Source organism: Moschus berezovskii, chromosome 17 (genome assembly GCF_049115385.1).
Source record: "Moschus berezovskii isolate FMDL1 chromosome 17, NW_MosBer_1.0, whole genome shotgun sequence".
NCBI lineage: Eukaryota > Metazoa > Chordata > Mammalia > Artiodactyla > Moschidae > Moschus > Moschus berezovskii.
Genome location: NC_142476.1, coordinates 53,173,671 through 53,198,542, shown reverse-complemented (window position 1 = coordinate 53,198,542; position 24,872 = coordinate 53,173,671). Strand labels below are relative to the sequence as shown.

Below are 24,872 nucleotides of genomic sequence, written 5' to 3'. Positions count from 1 at the left end.
ATTCCCATTCATTTTCTGCTATTCACTTCAAAAAGGTGAATTCTTCCCATGACATAAGGTTATCACATTGACCTCGTGAAGTTCTACGCAACATTCACTTGCAAGATTGATGTCAATTCTTTAAAGCAAAATTCCCTCTAGGCTGATTTAGGGAAACTTTCTTCTAATACAAGGTGACAATAGTTAATTATGATTTGTTAACAATCCACTTCATCTTAATAAGCCCTTAAACCCTCAACTATTACCAGGGGCTGGCTGGCCAGCCCAGAAGTCACATTGCTAGAGAATAGGCAACAAGTTGTTGCTCCTTGTTTTTTTTTTTTTTTCCACTGTACCTGGAAAAAATTACTTTATGCAAATTTCAGTGAACAAAAAGCAATAATGATAATCTTGAGTCCAAATATTCTTTCATATTTTGACTTTAGATTAAAGGTCAAGAAGCTTTCCTGGTGGTCTACTTCCAGTGCACTTCCACTGCAGGGGCACAGGTTCACCCCCTGGTCAGGAAATCTGTATGCAGGTCAGGAAGCAACAGTTAGAACTGGACATGGAACAACAGACTGGCTCCAAATAGGAAAAGGAGTACGTCAAGTCTGTATATTGTTACCCTGCTTATTTAACTTATATTCAGAGTACATCATGAGAAAAGCTGGGCTGGAAGAAGCACAAGCTGGAATCAAGATTGCTGGGAGAAATATCAATAACCGCAGATATGCAGATGACACTACCCTTATGGCAGAAAGTGAAGAGGAACTCAAAAGCCTCTTGATGAAAGTGAAAGAGGAGAGTGAAAAAGTTTGCTTAAAGCTCAACATTCAGAAAACTAAGATTATGGCATCTGGGTCCATCAATTCATGGCAAATAGATGGGGAAACAATGGAAACAGTGTCAGACTTTATTTTTTGGGGCTCCAAAATCACTGCAGATGCTGATTGCAGCCATGAAATTAATAGACACTTACTCCTTGGAAGGAAAATTATGACCAACCTAGATAGCATATTAAAAAGCAAAGACATTACTTTGCCAACAAAGGTCCGTGTAGTCAAAGCTATGGTTTTTCCAGTGGTCAGGTATGGATGTAAGAGTTGGACTGTGAAGAAAGCTGAGCGCCGAAGAATTGATGCTTTTGAACTGTGGTGTTGGAGAACACTCTTGAGAGTTCCTTGGACTGCAAGGAGATCCAACCAGTCCATCTTAAAGGAGATCAGTCCTGGGTGTTCATTGGAAGGACTGATGCTGAAGCTGAAACTCCAATACTTTGGCACCTCATGCAAAGAGTTGACTCATTGGAAAAGACCCTGATGCTGGGAGGGATTGGGGGCAGGAGGAGAAGGGGATGACAGAGGATGAGATGGTTGGATGGCATCACCAACTCGATGGACATGAGTTTGGGTAAACTCCAGGAGTTGGTGATGGACAGGGAGGCCTGGTCTGCTGCGATTCATGGGGTGGCAAAGAGTCGGACACGACTGAGCGACTGAACTGATTCTTTCTGTGCTTTTTAAATAATCACTTTAAATCACATCCTGTCATTGAGTTGAGGGAGATTTCACTTTAATGGTCATGTGGCATAATGCTCTACTGGTAAGAAAAGAGCCTAATCTAGTCAATAGCATCATCACTGTCCCTCCAGGTTAGAGAGCAAGTGATGATGAGATACAGTTCTTGAGTGAAAGGACAGAGAAAGTATGCAAACAGACTTCCAGACAAGCTGGGAGAATGATGATATCAGCCTTGCTTGAAGCTAGACCTAATTTCAAACATCAACTCTAGCGCCAATCAGCACTGTGAGGTCAAAGTAAGCCCCAGATCCTTTTGAGCACAGTTCTATCAACTGCATTGCAATCTGCCATGTAAAATGATATGTGTAAACTACCGCATAATTGCACTCATCTCACACACTAGCAAAGTAATCCTCAGAATTCTCCAAGCCAGGCTTCAACAGTGTGTGAATGGTGAACTTCCAGATATTCAAGCTGGATTTAGGAAAGGCAGAGAAACTAGAGATCAAATTGCCAACATCCGTTGGATCATCAAAAAAGCAAAAGAGTTCCAGAAAAACATCTGCTGTTGCTGCTGCTACATCACTTCAGTTGTGTCCGACTCTGTGTGACCCCATAGACGGCAGCCAACCAGGCTCCCCTGTCCCTGAGATTCTCCAGGCAAGAACACTGGAGTGGGTTGCCATTTCCTTCTCCAATGCACAAAAGTGAAAAGTGAAAGTGAAGTCGCTCAGTCATGTCCAACTCTTAGTGACCCCATGGACTGCAGCCCACCAGGCTCCTCCATACATGGGATTTTCCAGGCAAGAGTACTGGAGTCAGGTGCCATTGCCTTCTCCGGAAAAACATCTACTTCTGCTTTATTGCCTACGCCAAAGCCTTTGATTATGTGGATCTCAACAAACTGTGGAAAATTCTTCAAGAGATGGGAATACCAGACCACCTGACCTGCCTCCTGAGAAATCTGTATGCAGGTCAACAAGCAACAGTTAGAACTGGACATACAACAGACTGGTTCCAAATCAGGAAAGGAATGCATCAAGGCTGTATATTGTCACCCTGCTTATTTAACTTATATGCAGAGTACATCATGAGAAATGCTGGACTGAATGAAGCACAAGCTGGAATCAGGATTGCTGGGAGAAATACCAGTAACCTCAGATATGCAGATGACATCACCCTTATGGCAGAAAGCAAAGGAGAATTAAAGAGCCTCTTGATGAAAGTGAAAAAGGAGAGTGAAAAAATTGGCTTAAAACTCAACATTCAGAAAACTAACATCATGGCATCTGGTCCCATCACTTCATGGCAAATAGATGGGGAAACAATGGAAACAGTGACAGACTTTTTTGGGGGCTCCAAAATCACTGCAGATGGTGACTGCAGCCATCAAATTAAAAGATGCCTGCTCCCTGGAAGAAAAGTTATGACCAATCTAGACAGCATATTAAAAAGCAGAGACATTACTTTGCCAACAAAGGTCTGTCTAGTCAAAGCTATGGTTTTTCCAATAGTCATATATGTATATGAGAGTTGGACTATAAGGAAAACTGAGCACCGAAGAACTGATGCTTTTGAATTGTGGTGTTGGAGAATACTCTTGAGAGTCTCTTGGACAGCAAGGAGATCCAACCAGTCAATCCTAAAGGAAATCAGTCCTGAATATTCATTGGAGGGACTGATGCTGAAGCTGAAACTCCAATACTTTGGCCACCTGATGCAAAGAGCTGACTCATTTGAAAAGACCCTGATGCTGGGAAAGACTGAAGGCAGGAGAAGAAGGGGATGACAGAGGATGAGATGACTGGATGGCATTATCGACTTAATGGACATGAGTTTGTGTAAGCCTCAGAAGTTGATGGACAGGGAAGCCTGGCATGTTGCAGTCCATGGAGTCGCAGAGTCGGACATAAGTGAGCAACTGAACTGAACTGTATTGAAAGGATTCAGAATAGTGCTGGCCCCCATTAAGCTTGTGATAATTTTTTAAAGTTTTTATTGAAGCTGTTACAATACTGTATGTATTTTATGTTTTTCTTTTTGGTCACAAGGCATGCGGGATCCTGACTAAGGATCAAACCTGTACCCCTTGCATTGGAAGGTGAAGTCTTAACCACTGGACCACCAGGGAACTCCCAGCATGTGATAATTTGCAGCTATGACAGGGTCACATGCAGTAGTTAATGCAGCACTAACAGCCAAGTGAGAAACACAGCAACAATGTGTTCAGTTGCTGCCAGGGGCTCCTCAGGCCAAACTTCTTCGTTTTCTGCAACCTGGCTAACTCCTTAAGATTAAAAGAACCTTCTCTGTTTATCATACAAGGCTCCCTTCCTCTTGCGTGCATACACACTAAGTCGCTTCAGTCATGTTCGACTTTTTGAGACCCAGTGGGCTGTAGCCCGCCAGGCTCCTCTGTCCACAGGATTCTCCAGGCAAGAATAACTGAGTGGGTTGTCATGCCCCCCTCCAGGGGTTCTTGCAGACCCAGGGATCAAACCCATGTCTCTTATGTCTTGGCAGGTGAGTTAGTGGTCTCCAGAAAGGGCATCTTCTCAGCAGATCATAGAGATCAAAAGGAGACCTTCATGTGGAAGAACTTTAGAACTAAGATCTATGTCTCTGCTTCATTGTGGCCAGCATAGGGTAACTAACTGCCCCATTCTGCCCTGGACTGTTTCCTGGATCATAGAACCTTCAGTACTAACACCATGACAGTCTCATGCAAACTGAGATGACTCATCATCCTAGCATTTTCCAAGGTTGGGCAGGTGGCCTGATAATATGTAGCCTAACAAGTGGTGGGATGGTTAGTTAGCATCACTGACTAAATGAACATGAATTAGAGCAAACTCCAGGAGACAGTGGAGGACAGAGGAGCCTGGCACGCCACAGTCCACGAGGTTGCAAAGAGTCAGACACGACTTAAGTGATCGAACAACAACAATAAATTTTATTAATACTATAATGATTAAGACTTTTCGATTAAAACTCTCATGTAGGTAATAATGAACATTGAAATGAAGAGTTTCATTTCATTGCAATTTACACAGGTTATTGAAAACTCTGAGAAGCTTTTTCTCAATTTTCTTCGAATCACTATTCCTCTTTTCTTTATAAAGTTAACAATGGTCCAATCCATCGAGTATTTTGCTTACTATTAATTCCCATTTGAGGCAATTAACTCACTGATACTCTCAGCAACACAAAGAACTATTTCTGAAATAACTGTTTAATTAACCCCAGCAGAAACAAGAATGGAGAATACAAAGAAACAGAATCTGAACTGGGCATGAAATTTTGTACCACACGAAATTCTCTTCTTTCATAGAAGCCTAAAGGTTATTCAAAATATCTAGTTACAGTGCTAACAAAGAAATGTACTATCATGAAACAATGCCATTTGCAGGAACTGTGGATGGAACTCGAGATTATCATGCTGCTGCTGCTGCTAAGTCACTTCAGTCGTGTCCGACTCTGTGTGACCCCACAGACGGAAGCCCACCAGGCTCCCCCGTCCCTGGGATTCTCCAGGCAAGAACACTGGAGTGGGTTGCCATTTTCTTCTCCAATGCATGAAAGTGAAAAGTGAAAGTGAAGTTGCTCGGTCGTATCCGACCTTTAGCGACCCCACGGACTGCAGCCTACCAGGCTCCTCCATCCACAGGATTTTCTAGGCAATAGTACTGGAGTGGCTTGCCATTGCCTTCTCCGAGATTATCATACCAAGAGAAATAAGTCAGAGAAAGACAGATATCATATGATATCACTTATATGTGGAACCTAAAAATAGATGCAAATTAACTTATTTTCAAAGAAGAAACAGACTTCGGACAAAACAAACATTATTACCACAGTGGAAGGGGTGGGGGAGGGATAAATTTGGATTTTGGGATTAACAGATACATACTATTTTATATAAAACAGATAACGGAACTACATCTTGTAATGGAACTATATCTTATAATGGAAAAGAATCTAAGAACACAGATGCATATATATATATATATATGTCAATTAAAAAAGAGAAATGCATTATCAACCTTACTTCTTTTCATTACTATGTGGCAGTAAATGATTTGAATTCATGGCTTCATTTACACATTTTATATACAATTGGTTGGTCAACAAAAAAGTTAAACATGACTTATACTTTCAGAAATGCTACAGGTAGCAACCAAAGTTACAATTTTAGACTTAATAACTGAGTACTATATTTGTGTTTATCAGCAACATCTCAAGTTTCTCTTATTTGGCCTAAAACATTTAGAAATCGCCTTTTCTGTCTTTTCAATTGCCACCTGCCTAGCTTCTCTGTAACCATTTCTACTTTGCACTCCGGAGATCTCTCCCTTTCCTTTTGGCCTCAGGATCCTTACCCTACAACTTTACTCACTTCCTGACTGCAGTAACTTCCAACCTGAGGCAAAACCGTACACCAGTCAGTCACTTTCCTCCATCTCCTTCCTCTTCCCCTCCTTCCTTCTCCATGATATTCTCAGTTCATTAATGACATCATACCCTCTTGACTTAAATCCACTGCTCCAAGAACTTAGTGCCTCTTCTCAGCTAAGAAAATTCTGGGGGGTGGACAGTAAATCCCAATTATTCAAATTTCTTTGACACACAACTTGCAATAAATGAACAATTGCTTTTAGCCAAAATGTACCTTTTATTCCATTATTAAAAAGAAGGGTCTGCTAAGCACATTAATAATAGTCTGAGGAATAATGAAAATCTTTAAAGTAATATTCCATTATTTTATACATAACGGAATATTTTCATATAACATACAACATATTTAGTATGTAACTTCTTAGAAGTTCACAAAAGTAATTTTTCAAAGCACTGGCAATATATTTTCTTTATTGGCAAAATTACAATATCTGTTGAGGTTTACAAAATGAGCTTACAATTTCATTCAGTATTTGGGAATTATGGTTTCCATTACATCAGGCTCATACTATTTCACAATTTACTAAATATGATTTGCTGGACTATTGGTGAAAGGAAACTAAAATAGGTACACACAAACATTTAAGAAACACCATTACTAACAAAGCATGAAACCTTCATTGGTTCTTTTATTTTTCATCTCATACCTCATAAATTTTCAGTATCTTCAGGTTTACAGATTCAATTCCAATGAGAAGGGTAGAAAACAATGAAAGCACTAGCAAATAAGGCTGGACAATCACAAACAAAGTAGGTCATACTGTTTGGAGAATCAATTTGTTTTCAGTAAAAAACTGCCCTTATTTCATATATCAACTGGCAATTTGATAATGTTATCTTAATGTTTAAGAAGCAGAACAGGAAATTAAATGCATATTTTCATTCAAACTGTAATGAAAATATTTTTGTTGTGACAAATTTATCTACACCAAAAATGTGTTAGGGGAGATTCGGAAATAATCCAAAACAAAATAAAACTTTTTAAAGAGTACTATTTGGCTTTGGGTGACAATATACAACCTTGACGTACTCCTTTTCCTATTTGGAACCAGTCTGTTGTTCCACGTACAGTTCTGACTGTTGCTTCCTTACCAGCATACAGGTTTCTCAAGAGGCAGGTCAGGTGGTCTGGTATTCCCATCTCTTTCAGAATGTTCCACAGTTTATTGTGATCCACACAGTCAAAGGCTTTGGCATAGTCAATGAAGCAGAAATAGATGGTTTTCTGGAACTCTCTTGCTTTCTCCATGATCCAGCAGATGTTGGCAATTTGATCTCTGGTGCCTCTGCCTTTTCTAAAACCTGCTTGAACATCTAGGAGTTTATGGTTCACATATTGCTGAAGCCTGGCTTGGAGAATTTTGAGCATCACTTTACTAGCGTGTGAGATGAGTGCAATTGTGCGGTAGTTTGAGCATTCTTTGGCATTGTCTTTCTTTGGGATTGGAATGAAGACTGACCTTTTCCAGTCCTGTGGCCACTGCTGAGTTTTCCAAATTTGCTGGCATATTGAGTGCAGCACTTTCACAGCATCACCTTTCAAGATTTGAAATAGCTCAACTGGAATTCCATCACCTCCACTAGCTTTGTTCGTAGTGATGCTTTCTAAGGCCCACTTGACTTCACATTCCAAGATGTCTGGCTCTAGGTCAGTGATCACGTTATCATGACTATCTTGGTCGTGAAGATCTTTTTTGTACAGTTCTTCTGTGTATTCTTGCCACCTCTTCTTAACATCTTCTGCTTCTGTTAGGTCCATACCATTTCTGTCCTTTATCAAGCCCACCTTTGCATGAAATGTAAAGATGAGGAATGCTGGGCTGGAAGAAGCACAAGCCGGAATCAAGATTGCTGGGAGAAATATCAATAACCTCAGATATGCAGATGACACCACCCGAATGGCAGGAAGTGAAGAGGAACTCAAAAGCCTCTTGATGAAAGTGAAAGAGGAGAGTGAAAAGGTTGGCTTGAAGCTCAACATTCAGAAAACAAAGATCATGGCATCTGGTCCCATTACTTCATGGCAAATAGATGGAAAAACAGTGGAAACAGTGTCAGACTTTATTTTTTTGGGCTCCAAAATCACTGCGGATGCTGATTGCAGCCATGAAATTAAGACGCTTACTCCTTGGAAGGAAAGTTATGACCAACCTAGATAGTATATGAAAAAGCAGAGACATTACTTTGCCAACCAAGGTCTGTCTAGTCAAGTGTGTGGTTTTTCCAGTGGTCATGTATGGATGTGAGAGTTGGACTGTGAAGAAAGCTGATCACCGAAGAATTGATGCTTATGAACTGTGGTGCTAGAGAAGACTCTTGAGAGTACCTTGGACTGCAAGGAGATCCAACCAGTCCATCCTAAAGGAGATCAATCCTGGGTGTTCGTTGGAAGGACTGATGCTGAAGCTGAAACTCCTATACTTTGGCCACCTCATGCGACGAGTTGACTCACTGGAAAAGACTCTAATGCTGGGAGGGATTGGGGGTGGGAGGAGAAGGGGATGACAGAGAATGAGATGGCTGGATGGCATCACCGACTCGATGGACATGAGTTTGAGTGAACTCCGGGAGTTGGTGATGGACAGGGAGGCCTGGCATGCTGTGATTCACACGGTCGCAAAGAGTTGAACACGACTGAGCGACTGAACTGAACTGATTTGGCTTTGGACATTGTACCAATACCTAGTGATGGCAGTCACATTTTCCCCAAGATATTTGAAATAGGGATGATAAGACCGCTTCCTGAAAGTTAAACTTTAAGATCATATATAATGGATACGAGCAGAAGTAGTCAAAGTCACCTTTAAAATGCAAACTTGCCTGCCTTGATTGTGACTTGATTTTTACTGAAGAATATTGCTAAAAGTTTTGGGGGCACAAATGCACTCATCTCACATGCTAGTAAAGTCATGCTGAAAATTCTCCAAGCCAGGCTTCAGCAATATGTGAACCGTGAACTCCCAGATTTTCAAGCAGGTTTTAGAAAAGGCAGAGGCACCAGAGATCAATTTGCCAACATCCGCTGGATCATGGAGAAAGCAAGAGAGTTCAGAAAACCATCTATTTCTGCTTCACTGACTATGCCAAAGCCTTGTGTGGATCACAATAAACTGTGGAACATTCTGAAAGAGATGGGAATACCAGACCACCTGACCTGCCTCTTGAGAAACCTGTATGCTGGTCAGGAAGCAACAGTCAGAACTGTACATGGAACAACAGACTAGTTCCAAATAGGAAAAGGAGGAGGTCAAGGCTGTATATTGTCACCTTGCTTATTTAACTTATATGCAGAGTACATCATGAGGAACGCTGGGCTGGAAGAAGCACAAGCTGGAATCAAGATTGCTGGGAGAAATATCAATAATCTCAGATATGCAGATGACACTACCCTTATGGCAGAAAGTGAAGAGGAACGCAAAAGCCTCTTGATGAAAGTGAAAGAGGAGAGTGAAAATGTTGGCTTGAAGCTCAACATTCAGAAAACAAAGATCATGGCATCTGGTCCCATCACTTCATGGCAAATAGATAGAAAAACAGTGGAAACAGTGTCAGACTTTATTTTTTTGGGCTCCAAAATCACTGCAGATGCTGATTGCAGCCAGGAAATTAAAAGACGCTTACTCCTTGGAAGGAAAGTTATAACCAACCTTGATAATATATTGAAAAGCAGAGACATTACTTTGCCAACAAAGGTCCGTCTAGTCAAGGCTATGGTTTTTCCCATGGTCATGTATGGATGTGAGAGTTGGACTGTGAAGAAAGCTGATCGCCGAAGAATTGATGCTTTTGAACTGTGGTGTTGGAGAAGACTCTTGAGAATCCCTTGTACTGAAAGGAGATCCAACCAGTCCATTCTAAGGGAGATCAATCCTGGGTGTTCATTGGAGGGACTGATGCTGAAGCTGAAACTGCAATACTTTGGCCACCTCGTGCAACGAGTTGACTCACTGGAAAAGACTCTGATGCTGGGAAAGGTTGGGGGCGGGAGGAGAAGGGGACGACGGAGAATGAGATGGCTGGATGGCATCACCGAGTCTGTGGACATGAGTTTGAGTGAGCTCCGGGAGTTAGTGATGGACAGGGAGGCCTGGCGTGCTGTGATTCATGGGGTCGCGGAGAGTCAGACACGACTGAGCGACTGAACTGAATTGAACTGAACTGAATGGAAATAGAGAAAGGAGCATACAGAGGCACTTGAGGGCCAGTGTCCATGTCAGGAGAGAAGAAGCCCAAATCAACAGAGCAGCAAGATATCCCTACTGTACTGGAGATCAATATATAAAGCTGCAGCTACTGGAAACTGAGTATTGCTATCTTTGGGACGAAATTGTCCTGTCATGGAGATAGATGAATCAAGAACAGTCTATACACACAACTCAGCTTGTTCTGAATTTGTGCTCATCAAGCAATCTTCTGATAATGTCTTTGGTTTCCTGAGTAAGTTTGTCTATATAGAAAATGCACTGGCTTTCCATCGTGAGTATTCAGGTATGCAAATTACAGGTCCTGGAAATTAATAACTATTCTGGTTGCACATGCCAGTCTTGTGACCTTGGTTAAGGTAAGTTCATCTGATTGCTGGAGCTGTTCCATGTTGCTAATGAAAGATACTTCTGTTCTAACATACTACATACAACATTCCAGAGTATTCTGGAAAATTCACCAAAGTAATGCTTCCTGTCTGCTTGAGGGTGGCCAGCAGGCCTTTCCCTGGCTGCACCACCTAAGCACTTCCACTTCAAAAGATCATTGATATGAATGGTGTGGGGGCTGAATGCCTGTGATTTACCTCTCTTTATTATTTTATTTGTTCCAACACTTCTACAGTGACAATTTCATAATCATAATGGTGTAGAAGACAGCTAACCTGTTTGAGCTTTATTTAAAGCCTTAAAAAATGCAATCTTTTAAAATCTGAAACACAAGGCTATATAGTTACACATGCATGCACACTACATATACATATATATACACTGTATAAATGTACGCACACATTTATCATTTGTTTCTCAAAACAATTTTATGAGTCATGAACTTTTTTCACTACACATTAAAACTCTTCCTGGGACTTCTCCTGTGGTTCAGAGGTTAAGACTATGCCTTCCAACGTAGGGACAAAGGTTCAATCCCTGGTGGGGAAACTAAGGTCCCACACGCCCATGGGTGCAGCCAAAAATTGTAAAACAAAAAAAACCAAACCATTTTTTTGACTGTAAAATCTTGGTATTATAGAAAGGTGAACATAACATTTTTTTTAAAATCTGATGGCTCTGAAAACTATTCATGTGTTTGCCATTACAAATAGTTCAGAATACATTTTAAAGTTTTTTCTATAAATATGTATATATATGCTTTTTTAATATGTGTGTTTTTATAGCATATTTACGGCATAAGCATATTATGGCTTAAGCATTTCCCTTATCTTTAGACATTACTCAGAATTTAATGGCTTCCAAATATTCCATAATATATCATAATGCATTTATCTCTATATCTTTAGCAACACACAGGAATTGGTGTTATGAGTATTGAGTGTTGTGTTTTGCACCTTTCTAGAAAACACCAACATATTGCCAAATATCAAGGTTAAATTTTATGCATAGCTTAATTTAATTTTTTTATCCATAGCTTAATTTTAATTAAACTGCGAAACTGTTGCTTGAACCAAAAGTCATACAACTAACCAGTACCTACCAAATGCGCTCACTTCTCTGAAGCATAACAACCGGTAATGGTCTCGAGTTCTTGGAGAGATCTCAGACAAAATCTTTACCCTGCAGCGCGAGCTCTAATCGTAGGATCTCCCTCCGTCCAGCAAGAGGCGCCGTAGCCTTCCGCCAGGGTTGGGCCGCCACGGAGTTGTCACGTGATCCGGCCGTCTCCGCGCCGTGGGGGCGGTCTTGCGGGGATTCGCCATACGCACGCCGCCGCATGACGTCGTACGTAGGGGCTGGCTAGCCGCCATCTTGCTTCTTTTTCTCGCTCGCTATCTCCCTCTCGGGCGGCAGCGAAAGTGCTTTGGCGGTTTGTCCATCCTGTAGCTTCGGCTTCCCAGGTCCCGTGGTCCTTCCAGCCGCCCCCTACTCCTATTTCCCCCTTCCCTTTCCCCGTATTAGAACTCGGCGGAACCCCTCGAAGTGCGCAAACACACTCAGCTTGACACTCACCCTGGCGGGTAAGGAAAGCGAGGGCGTAGGAACTGCGATCAAAGCGGGCCCCATCGGGGAGGGCTGGCGTGGGGCGGCCGGGGGCATGCGGAGCCGCGTGCAGTGGGGCCTTCGGGTCGGGCATCCCCTTTTTTCTCGTTTACTACCATCGTCTCTGCTTCTGGGGGACCCTCGGCCTCCTGCTCGGGGAGCGGGAAACCGGAGTCGGATCCGCCCCATGTGGTCTGCAGCGGGAGTTCCGGACCCGTCGGTCTCCTCTCACCCAGGCCTCAGCTCAGGCCCTGCAGGGGGATTACGCGTGTTGCCGGTTAAGGGAAGGGAGTTTTCCTTCCCGCGGGATAGACGGGTGTGCGGTTTCTTTTCGTAATGTGGGCACGCGTTCCCCAGACTGAAGGGCTCATGTAGGCCCTTTAATGCCTGCCTCTTCTTCGCGTTCAGTGAGGGTGAAATTTGCAATGAGTCGTGTGCGGGAGAGACTGGGTTAAAGATCGGCTCAGTCAGGGGCTCTTGAGGGAATCAGCACTATTCCTCCGTCCGCTAGGGACGTGCTGCCCCCACTCTAGAGGCGGGTTCGGATAGCCTTTTCTCCCCCTAGGCCTCTCCATCCCCTAACCTGCAGGGTGAATCCCACCCTGCAGCTTCCCGTCTTTGAGATAGCGTTAGTATGGGTGTTACGGTAAAGGCCCCACTTTAGGACTTGAAGAAAAAGGTATGGCGGGTGGGAGCGGGCAATTGGAATCCTGTTAAATTCTTCCTTTCCTCGAGGGGAATGTGTCTCATTCCTTTAAAGTGATGTATATTTGTTTTGACCTGATCTGTTTGAGGTTTCTGACATGCCTGATGTTTGCTGGCTTCTAAGGCTACCCGGATTTCCGCATTGACCGATCTTCAACCTAGGTCCATAGATTCATACCTTGCCAGGGTACTTGAATTGTACAGTAGGCGGCTGTGCTGTAGGATTTTCATTTGGAATGCCCTCAGAAGAATCAGGATTCTTGATTTGAGGGCTTGATAACTTATTCCTACAGATAGAAATGATAGGATGATAACTTAAGCGCCCACCAAGTCCGAGTCCAGCATTTGTTAAAAGTAGATTTAACCGCCCCTGTTGGTAATTAAGATGCTGCTTTGACTGGAGCCATTTTTAGGTGTGTGCCATCAGATGCACTGCAGCATCTTTTCTGGCCCACCTCAGATGCATTGATCTCCTAAAAAGAGGAGGAATAGATGGAATTTGAGTTTCTAGCATACAGTCAACTAATGATTCTCTCGTTTTCCTTAGTGGAATCTTCAGAATATGGACTTTTAATTTTACTTTTATATTTTGGTCGAGTGAGTTCTATATATGGTTGTTTTCCCACCTCCACTAGTTGACCTTTACTGAGCACAGAAATATGCCCTTTACAGACATTCTCTTTGTTAATCTTACAGCAAGCCTTTGAGAGAGGTATTATCATCATCCCCATTTTACAGATGAAGAAATGAAATTTGAGAAATTAAAGTGGTTTGACCAAGGTCACACGGCAGTTTTTGATGGTGTGCATAGATTCAGACCCAGATTGTCTAAATAGAAAGGGGATGCTGTGAGCTATCAAGCTGTCTCCCTGTTCTTTGTAATTTTGTAAACTGTAGTAACTAAGATACAGTATTATTAGCCTAGTTTTTGTTTTCCTTGAGTCAGTATAAAATCATTGTTGCATGTGAAGGTTAAAGTATTGCAAGATGTAAAAAGTAGATTACAGCTATTCTGGGGATGGGGTAGAAGCTAATTTTTGTATTTTCAATGATTTAAAGGCCAATTGAGTAAAACTCTATGGTATAACATGAGTTTTAAATTCTGCTATCTGGCCTATACTGATAAAATATTTTCTCATCTGTAAACTGAAGATGATGATAATAACTCCTTCAAAGTCTTGCTATAGGGTTATCATAGATAATGTATGTAAAGGGCTGATTGCTGTGCTCAGTACATACTAAGAGGTCAGCTAGCAGTGGAAGGAGAATGGCAGGATAATGGTAGAAGAAAATACTGAGCAGAGGGTAACCTGTTTATTATCAGAATAGAGTATACCTTCTTTGAGAACTTAATAAATAGTTCCTCCCCCCTTTTTAAAGATATTTTTAGACCTAAATATCTTTTTTACAAAACACTTATGTGTTAGGTTTTGTTTCTTAAAGATTTCTTCTTGTTCTGGAGTCAGTACACCTGGTATCAATATATTGGGCATGGCTGAAAATATAGAAGTTCTGGCTCATCCCAGTTCCTGTCTCTCCTCTACCCTTACCCCTCTGTCTTTACTGGTAATATCTCTTTGAAGACTAAATTATGTCCTCCAAGACTATATTAAACCTCCAAGTGGTTTCCTCTCTCTGTCATCCCCCAAACACCACTTCGGTATGTAAGTCACTTGAGTAACTTGTGTTTCAGATTCTATTTATGCTGTATTTGTGTAAAGCAAGAATTGATCACTGATAAAATGTTAACACAAATTGGTATAGAACCCTATTCTTACCATGAAGGGGATCCAAAAGTTGTATCTGCTTGAGGTATGACTAATATACCTTCAGTAAAGCAAAACTTGTCAGTTTATTAACTGGCTAACCCCGTGAAAACGTCTCAATCCGTGTTAACTGTTGTTTAGAAGTCTTGAGAATTGATATGTTAGTTTTGAGTCATAACATTTAAAAATTCTCAGTAATGCCATTGATGCATCAGTCAGTACATCTTTTGGGGTAAAAGTGTTCTCTGGGGAGGCTAACTTCAGCAAACTTTTTATTGTGTGTCCACCACCACCACCCTCCCCCCAGGCTAAATATAGTTTGACCTTTTTGCCAGTTATATTTCTAGTCATTATTTTGCTTTTGATTGACAGAATGCCTGTCACATTTTGGGGCCTGTGTGTGAACATATTTGCTGGCAAATCAGAAGAAAGGCTGTTACTGAGTTTCAACAGTTGTCTGGTTGGCAAACAAAGTTTTATGTGATTAGTCTGTACCTAGAGTCGAACACAAGATACCAATGAAATTATCTTTGTCAGTATAATATACTGATCCATATGTGGTGGTGCTGGGTGTTCTACATTAAAAAAGAGTAGGACATCATCAGCATTTGTGGAGCACTTCTAGTTTTAAAAAACATTATGGGTATTATTTACATAACATTATCTAGTAGTAGTCTGTTTACTTGTCTGTTCTGATACTAGTCTGTTTTCCCTTACTAGACAGTTGCTGTGTTCTTATCACTTTGTACAATAGTTGGCATATGCCTAGAGTTTATTATATGTTAATGAATGAGATCAGGAAACATAAAGATTAGACCCACAATTAAGGTTCAACTGACAAATAGTAGGGCAAAAGAATACCCCGTCATCCCCCCCTTTATTTACCTATTGGAATCAAATGCTGTCAGGTAGTTTGTGTTTCTGTACTGTACATTGTGAGATTTACTTGCATCAGATTATCCTTCCTAATTTTTAGATTTATTCAACAAACATTACAGATTCTTTTAATTTTGTAAGGCACAGTGCATCAGAGGAAAATGGCTTTTGGTTCCTGCTGCCAAGATGCTCAGTCTTTAATATTAAAAGTTACTGTGTAATCTTTGGATTCATACTAGAAAATTAAAAATATACAGGCAGGCAATGAAAATTTGGGCAGAAAATTTATATATGGAAAACTGTCTATAGTATAGGTCAAGTGTCCAGTTGATTACAAGTAAAGGCATGATGGCCAGAAGAGACCAACTGTAATTATTAATATTCAATGAGCACTTACCATGCCAGGCACTGAACTAAGAACACTTTGAGGATTCTCTCATTCCATACAGTAAGCCTACAGTGTGGATTATTTTATTAACATGACACAAGTAGAAAACTGGGATTTAAAGAGATTTAGACATTTGTCCAAAGTTACTTAGCTAGTAAGTGAGATTTGAATCATTGACCCAGGGCCTCAGTGCTTAACTTGTATACTACATGAATTTCCTAGTGGCCAGTGTTTCCCAAACTTTAGTCATTTCGTTTTTGCTTTATCTTCATCTGTCAACATTTTTCTTTAATTCAGCTTACTGTCTTTTAATTAAATGAATTTGAAAGAAAAATTTACATGATTATTTGGTGTTAGAGTTTTCCCTCAACATGTGTTGAAGTAAACATGTAATTTTAAATATCCCTCTATGGACCACTTAAAATCATGTAATATACCATCAGTAGTCATTTGTATTCCACCCTTTGGAACAAAACTGCTGTAAGAAATGAATACTGCAGAATCAGGCAGCAGTTAGAATTAATGAAGGCCAGAAGTGGTGAAAGTCTAGAAATAGATTCATCAAACAGGAGATGGTAGCATTGCAGGAGTAGAGATATAAATTGGAACCTTAACTACATACTTGGGTCAGCCATGACCAGGATAAACTGCAAGGTGGAATGAGTTTATTTAGAGGAATGTAATAGGATGTCTAAGACAATCTATGGTAAGAGAAGGAGAACACTAATGAGTAACTTGTCACTACAGAAATCAAAGTGGAAGAGAAAAGTCTGAAAATTAGGTTTTGTTAGAGCCTTATGTAGCCAAATTCAGAAAAATATGTGAAAACTGGCTCTTGGCTTTGGCTTGAGTGATTGGTGGTGGACCCTAAGAGAATATAGGTCAGGTAATGAGGTTGAAAGGTTAAGTATGGAGAAATTAGTAGTGAGACTTCTTAATTTTTGGTAGGTTGAATATTCAAATGAGCTCTGGACTAGGAGTTTTAAAACCTAGGGTTAGTCCTTTTGTCACTTTGTGCCAAAAGCTGTTAAACTTTTGGGGCAAGTGACTTGGCTTCTTCAAATTGTAGATACACTGTATTCATCTGGAAAATAAAGATCATGCCTGTTTTCCCTATCTTAGAGGATTGTTACAAAGATCACATTAAATGTGTTTCCTATGCTTTTTGAATGTAGTAGTCTTTGATATCACGTGAGTCGTCCCTGATGGCTCAGACGGTAAAGAATCCACCTGCAATGTTGGAGACCCAGGTTTGATCCAGGTTGGAAAGATTCCCTGGAGAAGGGAATGGCTACCCACTCCAGTATTCTTGCCTGGAGAATTCCATGGACAGAAGAGCTTGGTGGGCTACAGTCCGTGGGATCGCAGAGTCAGACACATGAGTCTTAACCACATTTAAAACAGAAAAACATGAAAAATAAAAATTTGAAGGCTTCCATTGAGGATATTCTCAATGAGACTGGAAGATCTCCTCTTGGATGTATATGTAGTTAGAGAATGGGTGTTTACAGAAGTTAAAATTGATCTTCCTTCCTCATTCTTTCCTGATATATAATCTGAAAGTGCAGGGCTGCTGTCTATGGTTGTACCGTTTGTGTACTGCACAGAGATGCCAGGCTGAGGGAGGTAGCAAGGGCTGAAATCCATCCCATAATCTGCTTGCAGAGTCCTGTGCCCTGTGTAGGCCTCCTAGGGGAAGTTGTGCCTCCTCTTCTCCCTCCCAAGGCATCAACCCCCTCACCAAGACGGATACCTGTTTTCCCAGAGGGTGTGTTTTTCTATTTGCACAAAGGCCCTGTGAAGGCCAGTGCTCTGAAAGGCTCCTTAAGGAGAGATGTTAAGGATGCGTTTAGAACAACGTCAAAAACAATTGAGAGACTGGAGAAATGGTCTCTCAGAACAGAAAGCTTAGAACTTATTACCAAGATGGGTTAAGTAGTTGCACAACACTAAGTACAGAATTGCAGTTTATCTAGTGTATTTTAAAGATGGGCACTGTAGCTTATTAAATATTTCTAGTAATTTGGGAACAGTATATTAAAGTATACATAGATTATCAGCTTTCAGAGAGGAAAGAGCATACATGAGTGAAACTATACTTACTATTTAATCTTTGAAAAAAAAACTAAATACTTTGGCAATATGATTATTGCTTCTTGACCTGTACTTTTAAGTAACTTAATGTTTGGTTTCAATTTTGTAGATCTTAACTGAAGAATATTACATGAAAAATTGCTTCTGAAATGGGACAGAGGAATTTTATTTCAAAAGCAAGGAAAGGATGTTATTGAAATAAAGCTAGAGATATGGAAGGTTGGTTATATTTGCTGTATAAGTGTTAAAATTTAGATTAAGAAAAATTGGATTTTTCAATGTATAGTTCTGTAAGTTTTGATATGTGTAGTTACATGTGGCTGCATAATACAGAATGTAGAAAGGTGAAATATCTCCCAGCTGTAGAATCACAGTCTTCTGACATTTTGGAGGCAGACAGATTATCTCTCTTGATGAAGAAAGAACTGTTGAATGTGGATTGAAAAGTCAAGAACAGCTTACATGTGCTGATTGCTTGAAATCTGACCTCACCATCACCACCACCAACCCCCAACCCCCCTTTTTTTTTCTTTGTATTTGTCACAAACCTGAAAACATAGTATAAAAATGGAAGTATAAAGAGCTCTGTAAGTTAACATGTCTGGAAACAGATCGTTTTAATGGTGGAGGAATAGAGCCGGTGCTTGGTGGGGAGGGATGCCAACAAGTTTTCTTCACTTAAAAATTTCAACTTTAAATTCCAACCCTTAAAGACAGCTTTTTAGTCATATGAAAAATTTTGAATAATTAATGATGTTGGATGACCATCTTAAGAGAGTGCTTCTCTTTTTCTTCCATAATATCCAACATACTTAATCTTATTAAAAAAAACAAAGTTGACTAAGAAATTATTTATGCGTTAGTTTTTATTACGTATAAGTTTGAAAGTGTTAGATTACCATTTATTAAGCTCATTATTAAGTATTAGACACCATTTAACAGCTCTATACCCACTTAAGACTCACAACAGGCCAGAAGATGTAGCCCACAGGTGGGGAAAGAAAAATTCAGAATTACATTTAATGACAGAAAATGCTTATGCCATAATATGTATATGCTACAATTATGCTATAAAAATATCACCCAGCTATTAAATGTTACAGCTGAGATTTAAACTGAATCAGTTTTTAAGAGAAGTAATTGTGTAATAGGAACAGTTTTAAAATATTTCAGGTTGTCCAAAAGAGTGCCCTGACAGTCAGCTTACAGAGGAAGTGATAGGCACACAGTTTCACTTTGCTGGTTTATAGTACAGAAGATTTGATAGCTACATTTCTTTTCTGATTGTTAAGGCTTTCTTGGCCCCAAAGTCTTAATTTCATGTTTAAGTTACTAAGAGCAGCCTGAGTGCTTCTACCATTTTGATTAGAATGTCAACAGATCTATTTATATTACACTTTGTTTTTTAAAATGACAATTTTTAATGCTTTTGCTGTAGTGATATTGTAGTAGAGGCATTCAACATATAGCGATATTCTTAGCTTTGCTATTACAGAAGCAGATGCTCTTAAGAAATATTGGCCGTCACGCTTTGCTTTATTTTTTTTATTTTTTGTCGAAATGTGGTTGATTTACAATATTATATTAGTGTCAGGTGTATAGCACAGTGACTCAGTTATACATATATATTCTTTTCTATTATAAGTTATTACAAGATGGTGAATATAGTTCCCTGTGCTATACAGTAGATCCTTGTTTGTTTCTTTTATATATAGTAGCTGCTGCTGCTAAGTCACTTCAGTCGTGTCCGACTCTGTGTGACCCCATAGATGGCAGCCCACCAGGCTCCCCCTTCCCTGGGATTCTCCAGGCAAGAACACTGGAGTGGGTTGCCATTTCCTTCTCCAATATATAGTAGTATGTATCTGTTAATCCCAAACTCCTAATTTATCCCCATCTCTTTTCTCATTGGGAATCATGTTTGTTTTCTTTGTCGGTGAATCTGTTTCAGTTCATTTGTTATTTCCCTAGATTCCACATATAAGCAGTATCATATCCTTGTGTTTCTTGTCTGAGTTACTTAGTATGCTAATCTCTAGACCCATCCATGTTGCTGCAAATAGCGTTATGTCATTTTGACTTTAGAATTACTGATTATGAGCCTCCATGGTTGACTCAGTGGTAAAGAATCTGTCCGCAGTTCAGGAGATGTGAGTTCGATCCCTGGGTCAGGAAGATCCCCTAGAGATGAAAATGGCAACTCACTCCAGTTTCTTGCCTGAGAAATCCTATGAACAAGAAGAACCTGGTGGGCTACAGTTCATGGGGTCACAAAAGAGCTAGATACGATTTAGCGACTAAACAACAACAAAGTGATTATAACAATTAAAAATGAAAGTGACCGTAGAACTTGACCAGTTCAACCCTTCATTCAAAGCAGAAGTTACCTTTTAAAATATTTTTGATAAAGGTTTATCTTGCTTCTGCTTGAATGTATCTGGTGCCCAGGAAGATGCTGTAGTTGACCTTTAACATTCATATTTTAAGATCTTCTAAGTTTCCAAATATTTGAACACCGTAATACCTTTCAGACCTCTTCACTGTCTCTTGGCTTCCATCATCTGCACCAGGATTTGGCTTTCTTTTCAGAGCTCTTCTTCCCCTCCACCCCCTTCCCCAGAAATAGTTATGTATCTCTTCACAAGAGTTACTGTTTCTCTGAAAACAAAACAAACCATGGGCATGGAACAACAGGAGAGATAGAGAGTATCTTAGGTTTATTTCCTAGAAGCAAGCTTCTCTCACATACCTCATGGTGTTGGGTGCACATTTTGTGCCTCAGCAAAAATACCTATCACTTCATTTCACAGCTCTTTGGGTTGCTTGGCTAATGGTGAAAGTAGAGAATGAGTTTAAGATATAACTTGTTCCACCTGTGGATAAACTGAACAGAAAGTTTTTCTTTCGTATCCAGTTTAGCTTGTTTTTACTGCTTATCTTAATGAAGACAAGAATTGAGTGTAATGTGATAAGCAAAAGATTCAGTAGAACTGTCACAATTCCAGAGTTGCACATTAGATTTCTGTTAAAGTAGCAGTTTTTATAAAACAGTAGTATCACACCTCTAGCTGTCACTAACTGTCCTTTTTGATATGAACAGACTAGATCTGTATTCTCTATATATGAAAGTCAGTTCTTGAACTTTGACTATATAGCTATTTATTAGATCCAGTTTAGTTCTATTCAACATTCAAAGATCTTTTTAAATCTTTAGAAAGTCATTTAATGTATTGTTACTCTTTGAGATGTGTGTGTCATATGTGGTGTCTACTTTCCAGGTCTTTATTGAGGTTTTTGGCAAATAAGAAAAGAAAGGACAGGGTCCAATATATTCATATTTCTGGTCCCATTAATTCATATTGACTGTTCAAATATAAAATAATTTTCAGCCTCAAATATTCTGCGATTCTCATTTGTCTTGTATTTAAGGAGTACATAAAATTAGTACTTTGATTAGTGTGTTTAAAGTCAAGCAGCTGGAGGAGGGATTAATCAAAAGTAAGCTTTTTGGAAAGATAATATTTTACAACATTGTAAATTAACTAATATTCCAATAAAAGTTAATTTTAAAAAGAAAGGATTTTGTGAATGCTAGTTGACTTGGAACTCAAGAGTGTGGTGAATGTCTTGACTACTTTAAATAGAAGATCTAGTTAAAATTTGAGTGATGAATGCTGTTTTCTGAAGTTATATATCAATCTTCTCTATCTTTGTTAGCTCCAGCTACCATAAGAAAAATACCATAAGCAAGGTGGCTTAAACAACAGAAATGTGTTTACCACAGTTCTGAAGGCTGGAGTGCAAGACCAGGATGCCAGCATACCTGGGTTCTGGGGAAGTCTTCCTGGCTTACACATGGCTGAATGCCTTCTAGCTGAGTCCTCACATGACTGAGAGAGAGCTCTAATGTTTCTTCCTCTTATTAGAGTTCAGTTCAGTTGCTCAATCATGTCTGACTCTTTTTGACCCCATGGACTGCAGCTTGCCAGGCTTCCCGGTCTATCACCCCCTCCTGGAGCTTGCTGAAATTCATGTCCATAGAGTCGATGATGCCATCCAATCATCTCATCCTCTCTCATCCCCTTCTCCTCCTTCCTTCAATTTTTCCCAGCATCAGGGTCTTTTCCAGTGAATCAGTTCTTTGCATCAGATGGCCAAAGTATTGGAGCTTCAGCTTCAATCCTTCCAATAAATATTCAGGACTGATTTCCTTTAGGATTGACTAGTTTGATCTCCTTGCAGTCCAAGGACTCTCAAGAGTCTCCTCCAATACCATAGCTCAAAAACATGAATTCTTCAGTGTTCAGCCTTGTTTGTGGTCCAGCTCTCACATCCATACATGACTACTGGAAAAACCATAGCTTTGACTAGACAGACCTTTGTTGGCAAAGTAATGTCTCTTTACTTATGCTGTGTAGGTTTGTCATAGCTTTTCTTCCAAGAAGCAAGGATCTTTTAATTTCATGGCTGCAGTGATTTTTTGGAGCCCAAGAAAATAAAATCTGTCACTCTTTCCATTGTTTCCCCATCTATAGGCCATGGCCTATAGATGGGACTTGATGTCAGGATCTTCGTTTTTTGAATGTTGAATTTTATGCCAGCTTTTTCACTCTCCTCTTTCACTTTCATCAAGAGGCTCTTTAGTTCCTCTTTGCTTTCTGTCATAAGGGCGGTGTCATCCGCATCCCTGAGGTTATTGATATTTCTCCAGGCAATCTTGATTCCAGCTTGTGCTTCATCCATCCTGGCATTTCGCATGATGTACTCTGCCTGTAAGTTAAATAAGCAGGGTGACGATATACAGCCTTGATGTATATCCTTTCCCAGTTGGACACCAATCTGTTGTTCCATGTCTGGTTATAACTGTTACTTCTCAACCTGCATACAGATTTCTCAGGAGGCATGTAAGGTGGTCTGGGATTCCCTTCTCTCTAAGAATATTCCAGTTTGTTGAGATCCACACAGTCAAGGGCTTTAGGGTAATCAGTGATGTAGAAGTAGATGTTTTTCTGGAGTTCTCTTGCTTTTTGTATGATTCAGCAGATGTTGGCAATTTGATCTCTGGTTCCTCTATCTTTTCTAAATCCGGCTTGAACATCTGGAAGTTGTTGGTTCACATACTATCAAAGCCTGGCTTGGAGAATTTTGAGCATTACTTTGCTAGCGTGTGAGATGAGTGCAGTTGTGGGGTAGTTTGAACTTTTGGCATTGCCTTTCTTTGGGATTGAAATGAAAACTGACCTTTTCCAGTCCTGTGGCCACTGCTGAGTTTTCCAAATTTGTTGGCGTATTGAGTGCAGCACTTTCACAGCATCATCTTTTAGGATTTGAAATAGCTCAGCTGAAATTCCATCACCTTCACTAGTTGTGTTCGTAGTGATGCTTGCTAAGGTTCTCTTGACTTCTCATTCCAGGATGTCTGGCTCTAGGTGAGTGATCACACCATTGTGATTATCTGGGTCATGAAGATCTTTTTTGTACAGTTCTTCTGTGTATTCTTGCCACCTCTTGTTTGTATCTTCTGCTTCTATTAGGTCCATACCATTTCTGTCCTTTATTGTGCCCATCTTTCCATGAAATGTTCCCTTGGTTCTTCTAATTTTCTTGAGATCTCTAGTCTTTCCCATTCTACGTTTGTCCCATTCTAACCCACATATATGTATGTTCCCATTCTATAGTACTTATAAGAGTACTAATCCCATATGAGGCCCAATCTCATCACCTCAGTTAACCCTGCTGCTAAGTCACTTCAGTCGTGTCTGACTCTGTGCGACCCCATAGACAGAAGCCCACCAGGCTCCCCGCACCCCTGAGATTCTCCAGGCAAGAACACTGGAGAGAGTTGCCATTTCCTTCTCCAGTGTGTGAAAGTGAAAAGTAAAAGTGAAGTCGCTCAGTCGTGTCTGACCCCTAGTGACCCCACGGACTGCAGCCCACCAGGCTCCTCCATCCATGGGATTCTCCAGGCAAGAGTACCGGAGTACCTCCTAAAGGTACCAGCTCAAAATACCTTATGTTAATTGGTGTTTAGGGCTTCACCATGTGAATTTTGGGGAGACACAATTCAGTTAGTAGTCACCCCTCCTTTTACAGTATATAGTGCATTGATTCTTATGCTTTTTGCATTAATATACTTCAAAATGATGTTTCTACAACAGTTGAAATACATTTGTTGATTGAGATATCACTGTCTTGTTGCTTTAACTTTATCCTTGATAGTCAACTCTATTGTAATAGAGTAAGTTTTGATAATAAAAACTTCAATCCTTTAAAATCTCTTAACCTCAAATTATATTTATTATTACGTATTTTAAATGATATTTATTATTACATGTTTGATGTTTATTTCTTCTGTAGTGAAAATTGAGTTCTGATTTTCATATGGTGAGTTTGCCTTGGTTACTGGCTTTGACATCAAGTCATCACTTCCTACTTGAGTTTTATTAAAGTTATTTCTTTATCGGTAAGTTTTGGTGACTTAAGCTTTGAGCTCTTATATCCAACCTGATATTTTTACATTCTGCATCTCTGTAGCTCAGATTTAAGTAACAGTTTGTCTTCAAGAGACATTACCAAGTTAGAATGTGTAGAACTTGGATCCCTCTTTATGTTAGAAATGGGAGACATAAATATCAAAGATTACTCAAGGTTTTAAACTAAAGGTTAGGGGAAATGGTTATGGTAAAATCAGGGAGAAGAACATGTTTTGGAAAGCAGATAAACTTTTTTTGAAAACTTCTTTTAGGGGAGGGGAAATAATCTTAATCTCCCAAAAATGATATAAAAATAGTTCCAAGAGGGACTTCCCTGGCTAAGACTCCGTGTTCCCAATTCAGGAGGTCTGGGTTTGATTCCTGGTCAGAGAACTACATGCTCCATGCCTCACCTC

The 24,872-nt window shown here is 40.1% G+C and overlaps 1 protein-coding gene across 14 annotated transcripts in view; it reads left to right on the top strand.

Moving 5' to 3' along the window:
• The first annotated feature begins 11,912 nt into the window (after positions 1-11,912).
• The window catches only part of PRRC2C (proline rich coiled-coil 2C), a 97,807-nt gene continuing 84,847 nt past the window's right edge, over positions 11,913-24,872 (top strand). For 9 of the 14 annotated variants that reach the window (XM_055419642.2, XM_055419639.2, XM_055419641.2 and 6 more), the window contains exon 1: positions 11,913-12,132. The gene's annotated coding sequence lies outside the window, so the exon portion shown is untranslated. Of the gene's footprint in view, positions 12,133-18,082; positions 18,203-24,872 lie in introns of those variants that run through there. The other 5 variants (XM_055419647.2, XM_055419646.2, XM_055419640.2 and 2 more) reach the window with 2 other exon arrangements.